Genomic DNA, 16,179 nt, shown 5'->3' on the forward strand with positions numbered 1-16,179 from the left:
AACAATAAAACCTCTGCCTAGGTTTTAATCATTGAAGGAAAGCTAATATCTGACTTGTTGCCCTGGTTTTTTTGTTTGTTTGTTTTTTGTTTTTGTTTTTGTATTTTAGATAGCAGTGTATTTATTGCATGTTTCTTACTGCCTTTGGAGGGATTATCTGGTGCAGGTAAGCTCTGACTCCTTAGAAAAACTGAGCATCGAAAATAATAAGAGCAAACTGTAGGATATTGAATAACATGACAGAGGGAAGACTGCAGTGGTCTTTTCTATTAAAGTAAAGCAGGACTAATATTCTACATTAATGTCCAAATTATGCAAAAACAATAATCAGTGCTCTGTGAATGATCAGCCTAAGGATTAGTTATGGTGCACAGGGGTTTTGATAGGGCATTAGGTTTCATTTCTGGACCAGTGGATGAACATTTTAAGAAAGTGCTCTTTACTCTGTGTTAACCGCAAGTAATAACAACACTCCACTTTCATAAGGTGGATTTTAACTCTTGTGGTAATACTGGTGCTCTCGAAGTCAAATCATCATGGCCAAAGAGCTTCTCCAGTGCCCATTCTTTCCGGCACTGCCATGGTCTTCATGAGCTCTTTATGACATCCTGAACCAAGGCCAAATCCCCTTCTGGACGTGCACAGACCGGCCCCACCTCTTGCCCATGCCCTGTGCCATCTCTTAAGCCTCCCACCCATGCCCCTTCCTGAAGTCATCCTGACTGCTCTGAGGTTCCCGTGGCTCTTTCTTTGTCAGCTTTGCAGACGAGGGCACATCAATGCCTTAAGATCCTTCAAGCACATGGACTATGACTTCGTACCTCTATTGTCTTCTCTGGTAACCAAAGGTACTTTGCTATGAAGAGAAAACACCTTGGTAACCAACGTGGCTCTTAATCACATCCTGCACTTTCTCTTTTCTTTTATTTCTTTCTTTTGTGTGTGTGTGTGTGTGTGTGTGTGTATTTAGTATTTCTCAGCCGCTGGCATTTAATCCACCAAGGGGGCACCTGTGCTTCTGTATCCACATGGGGTGCTGGAGACACCCTTAGGGTCAATCAAAATGTCCCCTGTGTCCAGCACTGCCCCAGACTGCAACATGCATTTCCCTGGGAAAATCAGAAATGATGTATTTTGTCCCAATTCTTCCCTATATCAAGCATTTAGGGGCCCCAAGAGAGACCCACATAGAAGTACTTCCTTTTCTTTCCCTGTTCAATAAATAACATTCTGAGGCCGAGGACAGGGAGATGTGGAGAGCAGAATCCAATAGCGGAAGCCACCCAGACTGGATAAACAGGAGGGGGCAAATGAAAATAAGCAGGTGAGGAGGAGGTTGGGAATGGCCGGGAGGGCTGGGGGTGTGTGGCAGGGAGCTTGGATTGTGGACAGCTATTGAGCAGAGCACCAAGGCCAGGCACGTGTGTGGCTGAGGTGAGCTTCAGCACAGGAGAGGTTCTGTCCTTGTAGGGGGCCGGGCCCAACCTCCAGGACAAGGAGTGGACCTAGCAGTTACCATGTTCCCACTCAGTATCAGAGACACTGCTGAGAGCTTGGCACCAACGCTTTTCATTCTGATGAGCGCCCAGCCCTTCAGATTATCCATAATTACACTTCTGTATATGGAGAAAAAACAGACTCAGAAAGGTTAAATGCACCTGTGTTCCCATGTCACTAAGACAAAACTGAGGTTGGAATCCATGTTTGATTTCAGTTTTTGCTCTTTCTATTGTACTGGTGTTTCTCGAATTGCTCCGATGTGAGAGAACCTGGATGGTCTGTGCATTCTTTGTGGTGTATGAATCATGTGGAAATACTGGATGGGTCAAGCTTACAATAGCTGAATATACAATTCCACATTAAATCAGATGCCGCCTTATGTAGATTCCATTTATGAAGTGTTCAATGATTTTTTAAATTACAGGAGAGAAACACAAAAACATTGAGAAAAATCTGTTGATTTGATTTTTCTGTGGCCCAGGAAAAAGGTACCTCTAAAAGTGAATAATAGCAGATGCCCCATGTCTGGCTTGGGGACCACTACGTTTTCCGAAAGTAGAGTCGGAGACCACCCCTCACCTGGACTCCGGCTCTCCACTGGAGAGCAGTGAGGAGGTGAGAGTCCCCTGCCCTGCCTCCACCTCCCTCAGGTCCGTCTGGCTTGCTACAAATGCCCACCAGAAAAACAAGGCAGTGATTTTTGTTTTAGATTTTATCGTTTCATTTTTACATAAGTCACCCAAGCTTCTTGTTAAAAATTACAAAACACAGATAAGCCAAAAAGTATATATAAATGAATTAGTTGTAAACATTCTCCACTAATATGCCACCAGCAATAAAAATTTGGACCTGTAATCATTCAGATACTTACTTTCTGTGCATATCCAGGCTGTAGATTTTTTTTTCCTGGCATACTTACCGTTCTACATCAGTTAATTCACAACTGCACTAGCATTTCCCAAAGATGGGTTCCCACGATGTATACAGTAAAATTGTCCAAGATACAATTTAAAAATGAAGATTCCTAGACTCTTTATTCTATAAAATCAGCGTCTTGCACCCCAGTCATGCTGACAGTCTGCTTTTAACAAACTTCCTGGTGATTCTCACATGATTCTCACAGTCCTCATTTTTATCTTGCCCAGGAATACTTCAATGTATTCCAGAGCCTGATTTAGTTATTCAGAGCCCTACTGATAGACATTTAGGCAATTCCTGATGTTTTTCTCAATGGTGTCACCTATATCAACGTATACATTGTTTTCTTTGAACAAACCCCTGTTAGTGGAGTTGTAGGGTTATGGACTCACTGGTATACTGACACTTCTTGTATGTGTTGACTGTTGCCCTCTGAAGCAGGAATAGTGATGGGCAGACCCCAATTGCACCCCCAGCAGGCAACACAGTGTTTTAAGCTCACGTAAAGATTTGAAGTATCAAGAGGACGTGCTGAAAGCTGAGGGCTGCTGAGATAAGGGAGCCAGCCTTTGTAAGTGTGAAGCCCAGAGATGAAAGCCGACTTGAGCCATGCCCCACATGCATTGGACCTGGTCCTGCCCACTAGAGCAGTCACCCCCATGATCCCTGCATCTGCCATGCACAGAGAGGCTCCCAGAGTAATCACTCCCACACTGTCATCTCCGTGAATGAATCTTCCACGGGGAGACTTCAAAAGGGGTTTGTAGGGGAAAGAAGAGCGGCCCCCATTGGCACCTCCATGGTTGGCTCACACACCAGACCTGGCAGAGGTGGATGAACTTTCACACATCCCATGTGGCATTCCTTCGTTCAGCAGATAAAGGTTAGAACATTCACCTGTCAGCAACTATGATGGGTGCTAGAGCCACAGTAGCAGGTGGGACTCAGTCCCTGACCTTGAGTTCCTTGGACTTAATTTGGGGAGACCAAATTATGGAACAATTAGAATGCCACATGAGTGAAAGTGTAGCAGAGGTAAGGCTTATTATCCAGGGACACAGGGAAGAAGCCCAGACCTCCTGGAGGTCCCAGGAAAGTCATCAGAAAGGTGACACTTTCTCCATCATCTAAAAAGGAAATGTTTTTAATTATGAAAGGAATACACAATTGCAAAAAGTCTAAAGCATACGGAGGCATAGACAAACTTTAGAAACCCAACACATCTTCATTTCCCTAACATAATTACTGTTAGGTTCTGGACTCTAAAAATGTATATTAAAAAGATATATGTGTAGGTATATACATAATGAGATCATAGTTTACATGCTTTTCCTTCAACTAGTTTTCTCACTCAACAGTACAGCATGGGCGTCTTCTCATGTCAATATATTTGTGGCCTCCTTTCACAATTATTTCAGTGGCTATAGAGTCATCTACATCACAGGTGTTCCATGAGGCATTTAAAACGATAACACTCATCCTTGTTATTGATTAGTGTTGTATTATGGATTTTGTGGCCAGGCTCCCCTCAGGCCCTATCAGAGATTCCACTTTGAGCTGCTTTTTTGGACACAGATTCCCTTATCAGCACCAATGGGTCTCTTAATGAAAATCTAGCATCTTAATAGATTGTTGAGTCCTGAATATACTGTCTTACAAGTAAGCCTTAAATGTAAAAATCAAGGAAGCTCAAGTTACGATAGACCTACTAATATTATAGGTGAGAACACTAAAACTAGAGACAAATTTTCCTGAGGAATGTTCTAGACTTCAAAATGTTGGCACTGTGGGGGCCGCCTCTCAGCGAGTTGACTACTGGTGACCTCTAATGGCAATCCAAGATACTGCACAAAAACCCCGTGGAAAACTGGGAACTGCTTGTATTATGTGTGGTTAATTCAACTGCAGTTGTGAATTCCCAAGGTCTTTGAAAAGGTGCTAAGTTATCTCATGATTAGAAGGGGGCTTAACAGAGTATCATGATGTCGATCGAGTGAGCCATGCCTCAAATTGGACCACTTATTTTCTGGCTGGAGCAAACGATCATTTTCATAGATGCGTAATATTGTGCATAATGTAAAGATATACACACATTTAAATGTCCACATTAACTCACACACTAGTTAAATATCAGAGGGCATATTAATCCTATGCCTTGAAATGTCCTGTTATTTAGCACAATATTACCAGGGCAGTCCAGAAATACCTGCAACCATTCATTGCCTGCCTAATGTTTGGTTTTGAAGGAGTGGGTCAGGCAGAGGGTCTTAGGCCACTGCTGGTAAATGCCAAACTAACTCTGAAGTCAGAAGTGCTTGGTGCTACAACCCCAGGTTCAAAAGCCTAAGAAGCCCTCATTTGGACTGGGCAGTGTCCCTCCACCTGAGAGAAATCAACAACAGTGAGCTTCTGAATAACTGCTGAGATCCACACCCAAACCCGGATGGACCAGAGCAGCCACAAAGTCTTCAAAGCACCTGACCAGCTCCCTCCGTGGGCTATTTTTGTAGAAAAAGAATGAGTCCTAGAAAACAACCAAATACCCATTGTTTGGCTGCGTTTATTTTCCATCAAGAGTGATGCAGATGGCTTGCCCAGTAGGGACCCACTCAGCGTCTAAAGACTTTAGGCAAATGGAGGTGGGTGGACTTTGGCAGTGCATGGTACTCAGTGGAAGGAAAGAGCAGGGGAACCAAGGAAAGAGTGAGGAAAAAAAGATCCTGACCATCAGGAAAAGTACAGCCAAGAGAAACTGCTCAGATAGGGAAAAGGAGGAGCACTGGGGGTACATTTTCACATAATGCAATGACACAGTGGTGATGTGAGAACTCATTTAAGTTTTCTCTCCAAAACTTCAGGGTGAGACTACTGGAATTAATTTCTATTTTATCAATACCAGAGGGAAAAAAAGGATGAATTTTGTTATTTTTAGCAATACAATATGTGTCACATTCAGACACCAGAAAGACCAAGTCTGGTTTTTAACCACTACTTTATGAGGCTGAGTAAGCTGCTGAGACTGACAAAGAGATCTTCTCCTCCAACTTTACAGAGTTCGTTTACCCCCAATCACCTTTCCCACTCCTGGAAGATGAAGGTGTGGCCATAATGCAATGAAATAATTAATGGTGATGTTTGAAAATTAAGAAGGCAAATCATTATAGGCTATTGGTGTTCATTTTTTGTATGTATTTTAAATGACATAATTACATGTGCTGAAATATATATATATGCTGTTACATAGATGTATATTCACTGTAGAAAATTTATGAAATACATAAAAATAGTAAGGAATAGTTAAACCACTCAATTCTACTACATGACAATGATAATGTCCAATATTTTTATGTGTATTCCTGTAATTCTTTATTATTTATATCTGCTGCCACATCTCTATTTCTTTATCCACTAATACAGAGTTGGAAATAAAATTACTATTGTATTTTGTGAATCTGTTTTATTTTGCTTTAAAGTGATAAAGATGTGTATTACACATTCTTGTAAAATATGACTTAAGAGATGTACAATATTCTGTCATAAATCTACCACAATCTATCGTTTAAATCATTTTCTTTGCTTTGTGACTGAAAATAACGCTGTAATGAACATTCAATAACATTTCCTTTGTTTACTTATGTGTTTTACAATTTACTAATCATTCAGATCACTGAATAAAGGTGAAAGGGCCTTCCCAATTTCTTCAGTTAATGGGTGAAGATGTTCAGGTTCAAAGGTGACAAATGGCTTACCTGAGGCTACTCAGAACAAGTGATGATATAAGACAATCAGTAGGGAAATGAGAAAGAACCCTCCCCTGAGCCCATTGCCTGGTTCAGGACAAGTGTCCTGTGTCCCTGCTGGTTCCAAGGCTCAGTGGGTTGGCTTTCATGCATGGTTGCTACGGAGGCCTGAGTGGAAGGGAGGTGCCCACATTATGGCTTGAAACCTTTCGCTCTTCACCTCGTTTCATCCTCACAGCACACCAGGAAGTTGGTGTGAAGTTTCCATCTGACAGATAAGGAATCGGAGGACCGGGGGCCCAGAAAAGGCTCCAAGGAACAGATCAGAGATGGGGCCTAGTTTCTAGAGAGTTAACTGAAGCCCTTTTGCGTCAAGGCCTTTGGAAGGAATGGGTGAGGAGGAAAAGAAAAGTAGGGGGAGAGGAGGAGGAGGAGGGAGGAAAGAAGCATAGCAGGAGGGCTGGAGCAGGAGGAGGGAGAGGGAGGAGTGGAGGGGTCAGGGAAGAGTGTAGGAAGAGAGGAAGAAGTGGCTCTGCATTTGTAGGCTTCAAGGCATGCTGGATTTTGTTTATGAGTAAAGAGACCTGGCTCTCAAGGTTAACTTTTATCCTGACACCAGCTACGAAGGTCAAGGGGTGCAGAGCATCCAGAACTGTGCTGGTGTATGATTAGGCAGATCCATGTGAAACTGCCCTTCTTCTAGGCCAAAAGGGATGACTGCTGGCAAGTTCATGGGGTTTAAATCAATCTTTTCTCCTCTGTCTCACTATTACGAAGGGGTTACTTGTTTCTACAAATGCAGAAACCGCAGAACAGAGAAGTCAAACAACTTCCAAGGGATTTTACTTGTGAGTAAACCGGTTTTTATACCTGAGCTATGTGACTCTGGAATCTGCCTGTTCAGTGCACATTTAAACAAGTGCCCTTTCTGCAAGTGTCTCTCTGAGCTCTCTTTCTGTGATTTAAAATGTCATGTATATAAGAAAATACTTCCACTGCTTGACCCTACCCACACTCACACCAATCACTTCTGCCCCTCAATGGCCACAGAACATTAGCAAAAGCAATTGCACAGTATGATATGAAGTAAAGAAAAAGGTTGCCACAGTCACTAAAAGGGAGAAAATGCACAGACCATGCCAACCGCAGCACAAAAATAAGCATAAAAGAACAAAACAAGAGAAATTCAAAAAGAAAATTGAACACATTTGGGATTTTAAAAACAAAAGTGGAGCTCTGCTCTAGAGAAGGCTTGTGTCCTGCAGGAGCCAGAGGAGCTACAAACAGCCCAGCCGACAAAGGCAGATGGAGCACAGGAGCCGCAGAGTTCTCTCTGCACATTCACAGAAGCACTGTACATTTCACTGGGAAAAGCAAATGCACAAAAAAGTTGTCTTTTTTTTTTTTGTAAGTGGTTGACAAAGAAGAAATCAAGGATTCTCTGATGATCTCCATGCTTGTAATGTTCTCTTTCTTTTTCCCCCACCAATATGTGGACCACAGTCTTCTTAACAAAAGAGCTGCAATATGTGGTATTAATTATTATGTACACACACAGACACATACACAAATACAAAGGAGATTTGCTATTAACTTAGATTGTAAAATTAAAAACCAAAAGCCAGTCATTACCTGTGTTTTAGTTCCAATACCAGGTAAATATGTTATTACTGAACTAACAATGTAAGAAAAAAATATAGCTTCAGTGATGAAGCAATATCACATGTTAGAAATATATCAACTTACCATAGTGAATGCTTGAAATTGATGCAAAAGCAGAGGTCAAGTGCTAACAGTTATACTTCTTGACCTGCGCAGTGTTTTCCTTTCAAGATGTGTGGCACCCAATGCAATGGAATGACTCAAAAATATAGTCTCTGGAAGCCACATCTGTTCAAAAATGGGGCCAATTCAGTCATACAACTGGATAATATGTTGAGCAAATCCAGTGAAACCCAGTTATGTCACCATGTGTAGCATCCCAAAATAGAGGCCATTCCTGACTCTCAAGTTTGAATGTTGCGAGTTTGCAGACAAAGACAAAGATAACGTCTCTGGGAACATGTTCTGAACCCTGCCCAGGGCATGTAGAACAGACAATCTCATTAAGTGAGGCTGCTCATGGTTTGAAGATGAGCATTGGTCTTGCTGCCCTCTAAATGAAGACATAGGACACTCAGTTGCATCCTTATAAGTGGGCCAGTGAGAGGGAGGCATGGCATGGCTCACGGAATTACAGACATATTACAGAAGAAATAGAAAACTTTATAAGCATGAGGTTGTCATAGAACCTTGGATTTTGGTAACAGAGGCAGAGAGCTTCATTTCTAAAAAAGTCTCTGAGGCAGTCATTATGAAAAAGCAGCTCTTTGAGTACAAAGATAAATGTTCACTTGGGAGATGTCACCTTCAAGCTTTATTTCTGATGCCAGTACAGGGAATGATCGATCCTGTCACAAAATAGAGCTGCCCCTTGTAGTGCCTGAGGTCTGAATGGCCTTGAAATTGGCCTGCCTTGCAAGAGCAATTGGCCAACTCTCAAGGGAGGAAAACATCTGTACATATTTTTTGATGACCATGTATCTCACTAATAAAAAAAATTACTAATCAAAGAGGAAGGTGTTTGCAGACTACTTACATGAAAAAAGGCCTAAAGTATGTCAATGCTATTATCATGATTAACCTAATAGAGAACTCGTCTCTTACCTAAAAAATGTACTCTATTTCTCAGAAAATTCTTAAATTGGTGATGTACATGAGTGCTTCTACAGGGTATTAGGTTTAGCTGTTTCAGCTGTTGAGTTGGTTGACATTTGTATTGCTTACTGTTGTCTTGGTCTCTCTGTTTATGCGCAGACAGTCTAACAGTAAAACAAACAAACAGACAAAACCAAAACCAAAATTTCAAGAGTGGAAAGGAGTTTTTCCCCAGATTGACATTCAAATTCATCTGACCACGAGTTTTGGGAGGCATGATATATGATGCAGTGTGAGTATTCTATTCTTGAAACTAGGAAGCAAGGTGCACAGCAGCCCAGCCAAGCCTGCATAGATGATAATGTGTTGTCTCTGTTTTATACTGTTATTAATATGAAATGCTTCCTCATTACATTACCTTAATTTGAGCTTTCAGCAGGATGGTGACAGTTACACTGCTTTAGGAAAGCAGATAGCTAGAACATCATGGGAAAGCACTTATATAAAAACTCTCTCTTTCCTTCTTTCTTTCTGGCTTGCTTTTCCTCCTTTGCTGCTGGTGACCACCCATGCTTGAGCAGTGTTTTGGCTGCTTTCCCACTGATGAGTTTTCCAAACCTTGTCAGGAGCTGGCAGTTAAATGTTCTGCCGCCAGCTTACAGAAAATACAAGTTGGATTGCCTTGTTCCTGCTTTCTTTCAAACTTGCATGTTTATCCATCTTCACCTTGATTCCTAGAAGAGTCAAACATCTGATCCTCAGGTCAAGCCTGAAGGAAATGGTAGTCCCAGCTGAAAATAAGATCGATCCCAATTTGCTTTATAGTGCTCTTGTTAAAGATCAGTGTTTAATATTTTCTCTGTGTGATGCAATGCTTCTTAATAAAAACAAAAAGGGATGTTTGACCTTAACTTTAAAAGGTCCAAGCAACAGTGACATTCAGCAGAGAGAATATTATTCCATTTGCATGGGTCCGATGAAAGAAATAATTCTGACATTGGATACCAAAGCATAGCTGAGAAGGGAGGAAAAGAGGAGAAATAAAGACAGAACTAGGCGACGGGCCCCAGCAAAACAACACACCACAAGACATTCAATTCCAGATTAGATCTTGCTTTTATTCCCTTCTCTCGAAAAAGATGCTTTAAATTATTTAATGGAGAAAGATAGTACTTTGAACTCCAGGAAAATCAAAATGTTACAGCTCTGAGGGGTTTTTTGGTCTTACGGTATCTCGTGAATAAAACCAGCTTTAAAAAAAAAAAACTAAAAAGCAAAGTTGTCTCATCTTTTATAAAAGCAAGTTCAAACATTTGGTACAGATGAAGGCTGGTCAAGCATTTAAACACATAATTTCAATGTCTGATGGCTCTAGAATAAAAGGCACTTGATTCAAAACGGAATGTCATGTTGGTCAGCAATATATGCTTCCACTAAATAACCAAATACACAAATTGAAATAAAGTGAAATTCTTTTTCCAGAGTTAATGAAAGGTTCCTGTTTGTGAATTTGGGGCTTTGAAGTCCAAGCCTTCCAAACAGCACCAGGAATTTACTGGTGATTTATTACTATTTGGACAAGTGGCGAACAGAGCATTACTCTACGGAAAGTCCGCATTCCCTACCTGTCAAGGGAGCCTTCCTGAAATGGGGACACCAGTTCCCCTTGCTGCAACTCCTCTTAGGGCTGTGCCTCAAGTGGGGTCCACATAGTCTGGTGTGGTCATCTCTCCTGGGCCAGCGCCCTCCCCCTCTCTCTCCTCTAACCCCCACCCCATCCTGTGTCGCTCATCTCCCAGTTGCTCTTCCCACTCACCCCAGGATCCAACAAAGCTCACTTTCTCTGCCCTGATCCTTTCTTTGTGACACTTGGGTTATACCATGAACTGATTCCAGGGACAGTTTCGCCTGCATTATTGCTCCATAATAACTGAATGTGGAGAGACTTTTTCAGACCCTTCTCAGTTTCTCCCAGGTGGCCAATTCCACACATACAAATAGTGGCCACTCTCCCTCCCCATGCTTAGATGCCCACACTGTGCATCCTGGGAAAGGACCATGCCCTGGAACTGTCTAGACTGAAAGGACCTCTGGGAGACAGGGGCTTCCCTGACATGGGTGGGTTCTGAAATAAGAGCATCTGTGTGCTCAGGTGTTGGGGCACTCACAGTCATTGCTGAATGGGACCCAAGGCAGCGACTCAGGGTGGGGGTGAGTATGTGTTTTGACACTACTCACATGGGGATGGCTGGACAACCCCCCCCATAACTTACTACAGTGTGGTCTTACATAAAACTGATCATAACACATTCACAAAGCTTAGGGGTATTACTGGATTATTTTCTTATTGTATTATTTGCTTGGAAACAACACGATTCTAATGACCATTAATATAAACTACCACCAATAAGCTATAGAATGATTACCTTATTTAAAGTTCAGTTTGCTATTTTTCGAGTCTCTGGTTTTACATATCCACATATCCTCACATGATCCATCTCAATCAGTGCACGTATGATAGACTCCTGCAGGTATTCTTTTGTGAAGTGGCTATCCAGATGCAAAAAAAAGTACAAGACAAAAGCTGTCATCAAGGGCTTCGTGGTTTAGTTGAACATAAAAGAATAGGCCTTAAAGGAATCCATGCGTGAGGTTAACACGGAGGACACAGCACTGCAGAGAGTTTCAGCATGGACCCCTCTGAAGCTGGACAGTGGGGTCGCAGACCCTGACTGTTCACTTACTGATGTGTATGGCCTTGACACATAGACTGGTGACAGGACCTCTGAACTTCAGCTTTCACATCCAAAAAGTGAAGACGATGTGGCACCCACCTCACAGGTTCCAGGGAGCATGAAATGCCACCACTGTGCTGTACTTGGAGCTCTAAAATATGTGGGGAAGGATATCCACAACAACGGCTGATAGAACGTCCTGGAGTCACGAAGAACAAGCACTCTTAGGAAAGGTGCCATTTTAGTTAGATATGACACAGTGAATAGGGTTTGGATCAGAAGGGAAGGACTGTCTATTTCAGGAAGTGGAAAAAAAAAGAATGAGCAATAAGTCTTCGTCTGCCTTTGTGTCCCACATTATGTCTTGTCTTCCAGGTCTTATGGAAACACTTCCCTCATGTAAAAGAGAAAAAAATAAACATAATCGTATTACATTTTGGGTGAAACATTTAAAATCAGAGACATCACGCACAGCTTTGCTGCATACTAAAACCCTAAAGGAGAAAGAGGAACAGAAAAATGTTGTTTAATTTGTATGGAGGTTGGAGGAAAGAATGATCTTCAAATAGTTCAGAGTCCTGTCATTTGGCTGAAATCCATTTCTAAGTAAAACTCTCCATAGCGCCCTCCCTGCTCTTCTTCCCCCCCCTTCCTGTCCTAACCAGCTCTTCCCTAGAACAGCTCTCACCTTCCCAAAGCAGAATAAAGCCCAGGACAGTGTTGAAGGAAAATTGCACTTTTACATTTCTAGATGATTTCCTAACAGAAAACATATGAACTCTCAGAAATAAAACAGGTGAGGATTCCAAGCTCCAACCTATGACCTGAAGAAACCAAGTTCATTGGGTGACTTACAAATGTGTTGATTATAACTCTCTTCATAGAATGACATCAGGACATTTGAATAGGAAATTAAAGAATTTACTCACCCGCCTTCATACTTCCATCAGGCCAAGCAGCTGGAAAGACAGGGTTTTTGCTTTTTCCAGAACATAGCAATATTCACTTTCATTCACATTAAACAAGCTGAAAAGTTGTTGAAGTTTCCTTGAGATGTTTGTAAAGAATAGTGGAGCAAACATTTGGAAATTTGGGTGAGGAAGAATGCATCTCCAACACTGTACTAGACTCTTGCTTTTTAGTAAATGTTATGTCTGGCTTCACTTTGAGTGTGAAGGATGAATGTTTTTCAAAACTCTCATTGCCGTACAAATATGATGTGTTAATGCCTCAAAATCACTGTTTACCCAGCTGCTTCCATGTAAGGTACCTGGAACTCTCGCCAGAACTTTTTCTCTTTATGCATCTACTCTCATTTTCATTGCCATTTCTGTAGATTATTCTAAGAGGCAAAAGAAGCATGGTGATTTTGAGGAGGTGGCTCCAGATACTATTTTATTTCCACAGGCACCAAATCCAAGCTTGATGGCAGGATGGAAGTTAACTTGGGCAACATAGGCATGATTAGAGAATCCATCATCGGGGCATTTCCACCCACAATTTTCCTCCCAAGATTCTGTTATTCTTTGTTAGGACAAAGACTACCCAGGGGACATAATTGGAAAGTCTGATGTAGCTATGAACCACAACTTTCCTGCAGAAAACCCTACAGCTGTCCTTGTAATTAGATATGTTCAATTTCAGAAGCCTGGAAAAGTGGAAATACTAGGTTGGCAGTTAGAATAAAATTCAGGAAAGATTCACATAGTTGGTAATTGAAGCTATAAGCATGCGCGAGGTCATGAAGCAAGAGAATAGAAAGAGAGAAGGCCCAGAACCAAGCTGCAGGGTTCTCCAACATTTAAAGATCAAGAAGGTGGTTTATTCAGGTATGATATACAACAATTCAAAATCTTTAAAATGTAAGGTATTATGTCTGAAGTGGATCAGTGAAATGAGAGCTTCAGAAAGACTCCAGCAAGTCTGGCATCAGAATCAGTTACTGAGGGGCTGTGGCAAGGGGTGGGGACAGAGTGGAGAGGAAAATGGGAACTAGGAATCCCCAGCACCCCTCCACAGGTGCTGAGGTTGGTAAGGTTCTGCAGCCCAAGGTAAACTCTATGCAGTGCATACCTGGTCACCTTCAAAAGGCAAATGGAGAGTTTCAAGCAATGCTTCACTTCCAAGATCAGGAGACATTTCTAACCATCTTTACAACCTCCCAAGTAAAGATGTTCAGAGGCTTTCCATGTCAACAGCAGGAGGCTTATATTCCATAAAGTTAAGCCTGTGCCATTCTCAGCCTCAGCCAGTATGTTATGAAGAGCATTACCATGGCAATTTCACATTCTGGAACTGTGCTTGTCTCTCAAATGCCACATGCCAATGAGTCATAGAGGTGTTTCATTCTAGAACAATGTACACCCCAAAAAAGGAGTTTGTACAGATTTACCAAGAAACTATTGTTATTGTCTACAGTTCACACAGTTCCAAAACTATCTTTGCCTCCTTTTACTTACAATTCGAGCCCAATCTTTTCTAAGGCACTGGCCTCCCAGTATTGCTGTAGATAATTCAGCCTTGGTTTCCTATGGTTAAAGATTATGACTCACACCAGCCTACAAGCCTGGAGAATTACACTGAAGTTGATGCCCACAGTGATCCGATCTGGAGATTCCACACATAGCATATTCTGCTACTACCATGAGAGACTTATATTGACACAAATCATGTATTTACCTCTTTATGACAATTAAGTTACAAAATAGTCTATGCAGTGATCCACAGTGTCATCTCATCTTGATAAGGAAGGGGTAGCTAGAGGAAGAATTGCTGGATGCCTTTAAGTCATCCTTCAACATGAATCACTTTCTTATAAAAGATGAGACAGTTTCGTTTACATATCCAAAGCTAGCTGCTATATTTTCTAAGTCATGTCTCAAGTAGAGCATCTAGAAAAAACTTACATCAGTAGTGCCTAAGTCTGGCACTGCAGGGAAGCTGGTTTAAAATTACAGAGCCTCTGGAATTTTCAAATGTTCAAAACATCCAACCTACAGCCTGGGAATCTGTATTTTTAATGAGCATCGCTCATGCCTTGCTATGGAACACACATTGCATATGTAGCATTTTCTAATATATAGGATCAGGCCAGAGGAAGAATGTCTGTGTATGAGAACTCCCTAAATGATGCACAGTTGCACTGTGTGGTTAGAGTTGAAACCATTTTTGTACTTACGACCATCCCATACAATGTCACTGGTTACATATGGTTTACCAGATATGATCATTACTGCACTCACCTTGGTTGATATACGGATAATAAAAGGGCTTTATTAGAGGTTTTTATTATGCCCCACAATCTTTGAATACCTGCTGATTAGAAAAGTTAGAGCAGTTATCTAAGAGAGCCTGAAGGATGTCTTCAGTATATGTCATCAACAAACCCCATGATTACTCCTCTCTTGGCTTGGCACTTTGGTGGGTTAACAATGGAGAGGTGTTGCAAGGCTTGTTCCCACCACCTCCACATATTTGCATGAGGCTTGGAAGGATGTGTTCCGGGCATTGGCCCAGACTGCATCTATGTATTCCTTTCTTACACAGGATCTCATTGCCTGTGGGATCTTTGTCTGTCAGAGGTAATCCAGGAGAGACCAGCTGATGGCTGATGGGGTCACCTCAGCAGCCCAGGAGACATGTGTCCTTCAGGTTGTTTTTGACAACACCAAAACCATCAGGAGCATCCCCTCCATTATGGGACTTCTCGAGTGTGGTCCATGGATTCCTGCATCAGCTTCCCCCGGGTGGTTGCTAAAAAACACTCAAAGGCCAAGCATGGTGGCTCATGACGGTAATCCCAGCAGTTTGGGAGGACAAAGCAGGAGGACCACTTGAGGCCAGGAGTTTCAGACCAGCCTGGACAATATAGTGAGACCTTGTCTCTAAGAAACTTAAAAAAGAAAATTAGCCAGGCATGGTGGCTCATGCCTGTAGCTACTCCAGAGGTTGAGACAAGAGGAAAGGTTGAGCCTGGGAGTTCAAGGCTGCATTGAGCTATAATTGTGTCACTGCACTTCAGCCTGGGCAACAGAGCAACACCCTGTTTTACATCATAATAATAACAAAATAAAAAAATAAAAACCACTCAACTTCTGAATACTTCCCCAGGCCTACTGAGTGGGAATTTCTGCTGGCCTCTGGAATCTGTTTTTAACAATTTCTCCTGGTAAGTCAAATATACAGTAATGTTTTGGAATGAAGGTGCTAATTACAGAGGCTGAGAGGGAAGGAAGCAGTAACTTGCCACCTTTCACCATGCCCAGCTCTGGAATAACACAAGGAAGCCTTGGAAGGGCGAGCTCCACTCTAGTACCTGGCTGTTAGCATAGGAGTATTATTGCCAGATCCTAAACCCACTACACCTTTGGGATTACTCATCTCAATAAATGATATTTCCACTTTATTTATGTATTTATTTATTTTGAGATGGAGTCTGGCTCTGTTGCTCAGGCTGAAGTGCAGTGGCGTGATCTCTCCCAGGTTTAAGCGATTCTCCTGCCTCAGCCTCCCAAGTAGCTGGGATTGCAGGCAGCTGCCACCATACCCAGATAATTTTTGTATTTTTAGTAGAGACGGGGTTTTGCAGT

The 16,179-nt window shown here is 42.0% G+C and overlaps 2 long non-coding RNA genes across 6 annotated transcripts; both read right to left on the reverse strand.

The window, feature by feature from the left end:
- Positions 1-418: 418 nt before the first annotated feature.
- LOC129052088 (uncharacterized) lies at positions 419-8,178 on the reverse strand. Its single transcript, XR_008516843.1, has 2 exons — positions 7,905-8,178; positions 419-856 (listed from the first exon to the last, which is right to left on the reverse strand). It is a non-coding gene; the product is annotated as an uncharacterized LOC129052088 (long non-coding RNA).
- Positions 8,179-9,060: 882 nt separating this feature from the next.
- On the reverse strand, positions 9,061-13,899 carry LOC129052087 (uncharacterized). 5 transcript variants are annotated; one of them, XR_008516840.1, is made up of 5 exons: positions 13,664-13,899; positions 12,520-12,932; positions 11,600-11,789; positions 11,282-11,405; positions 9,061-9,589 (listed from the first exon to the last, which is right to left on the reverse strand). It is a non-coding gene; the product is annotated as an uncharacterized LOC129052087 (long non-coding RNA). The 5 variants fall into 5 exon arrangements; XR_008516839.1 differs by having other exon boundaries at positions 11,600-11,979; positions 13,664-13,874; XR_008516838.1 differs by having other exon boundaries at positions 11,600-11,984; positions 13,664-13,874.
- Positions 13,900-16,179: the final 2,280 nt, after the last annotated feature.

The sequence above is a fragment of the Pongo abelii genome, chromosome 21 (genome assembly GCF_028885655.2).
Source record: "Pongo abelii isolate AG06213 chromosome 21, NHGRI_mPonAbe1-v2.0_pri, whole genome shotgun sequence".
In the NCBI taxonomy this organism is placed as follows: Eukaryota; Metazoa; Chordata; class Mammalia; order Primates; family Hominidae; genus Pongo; species Pongo abelii.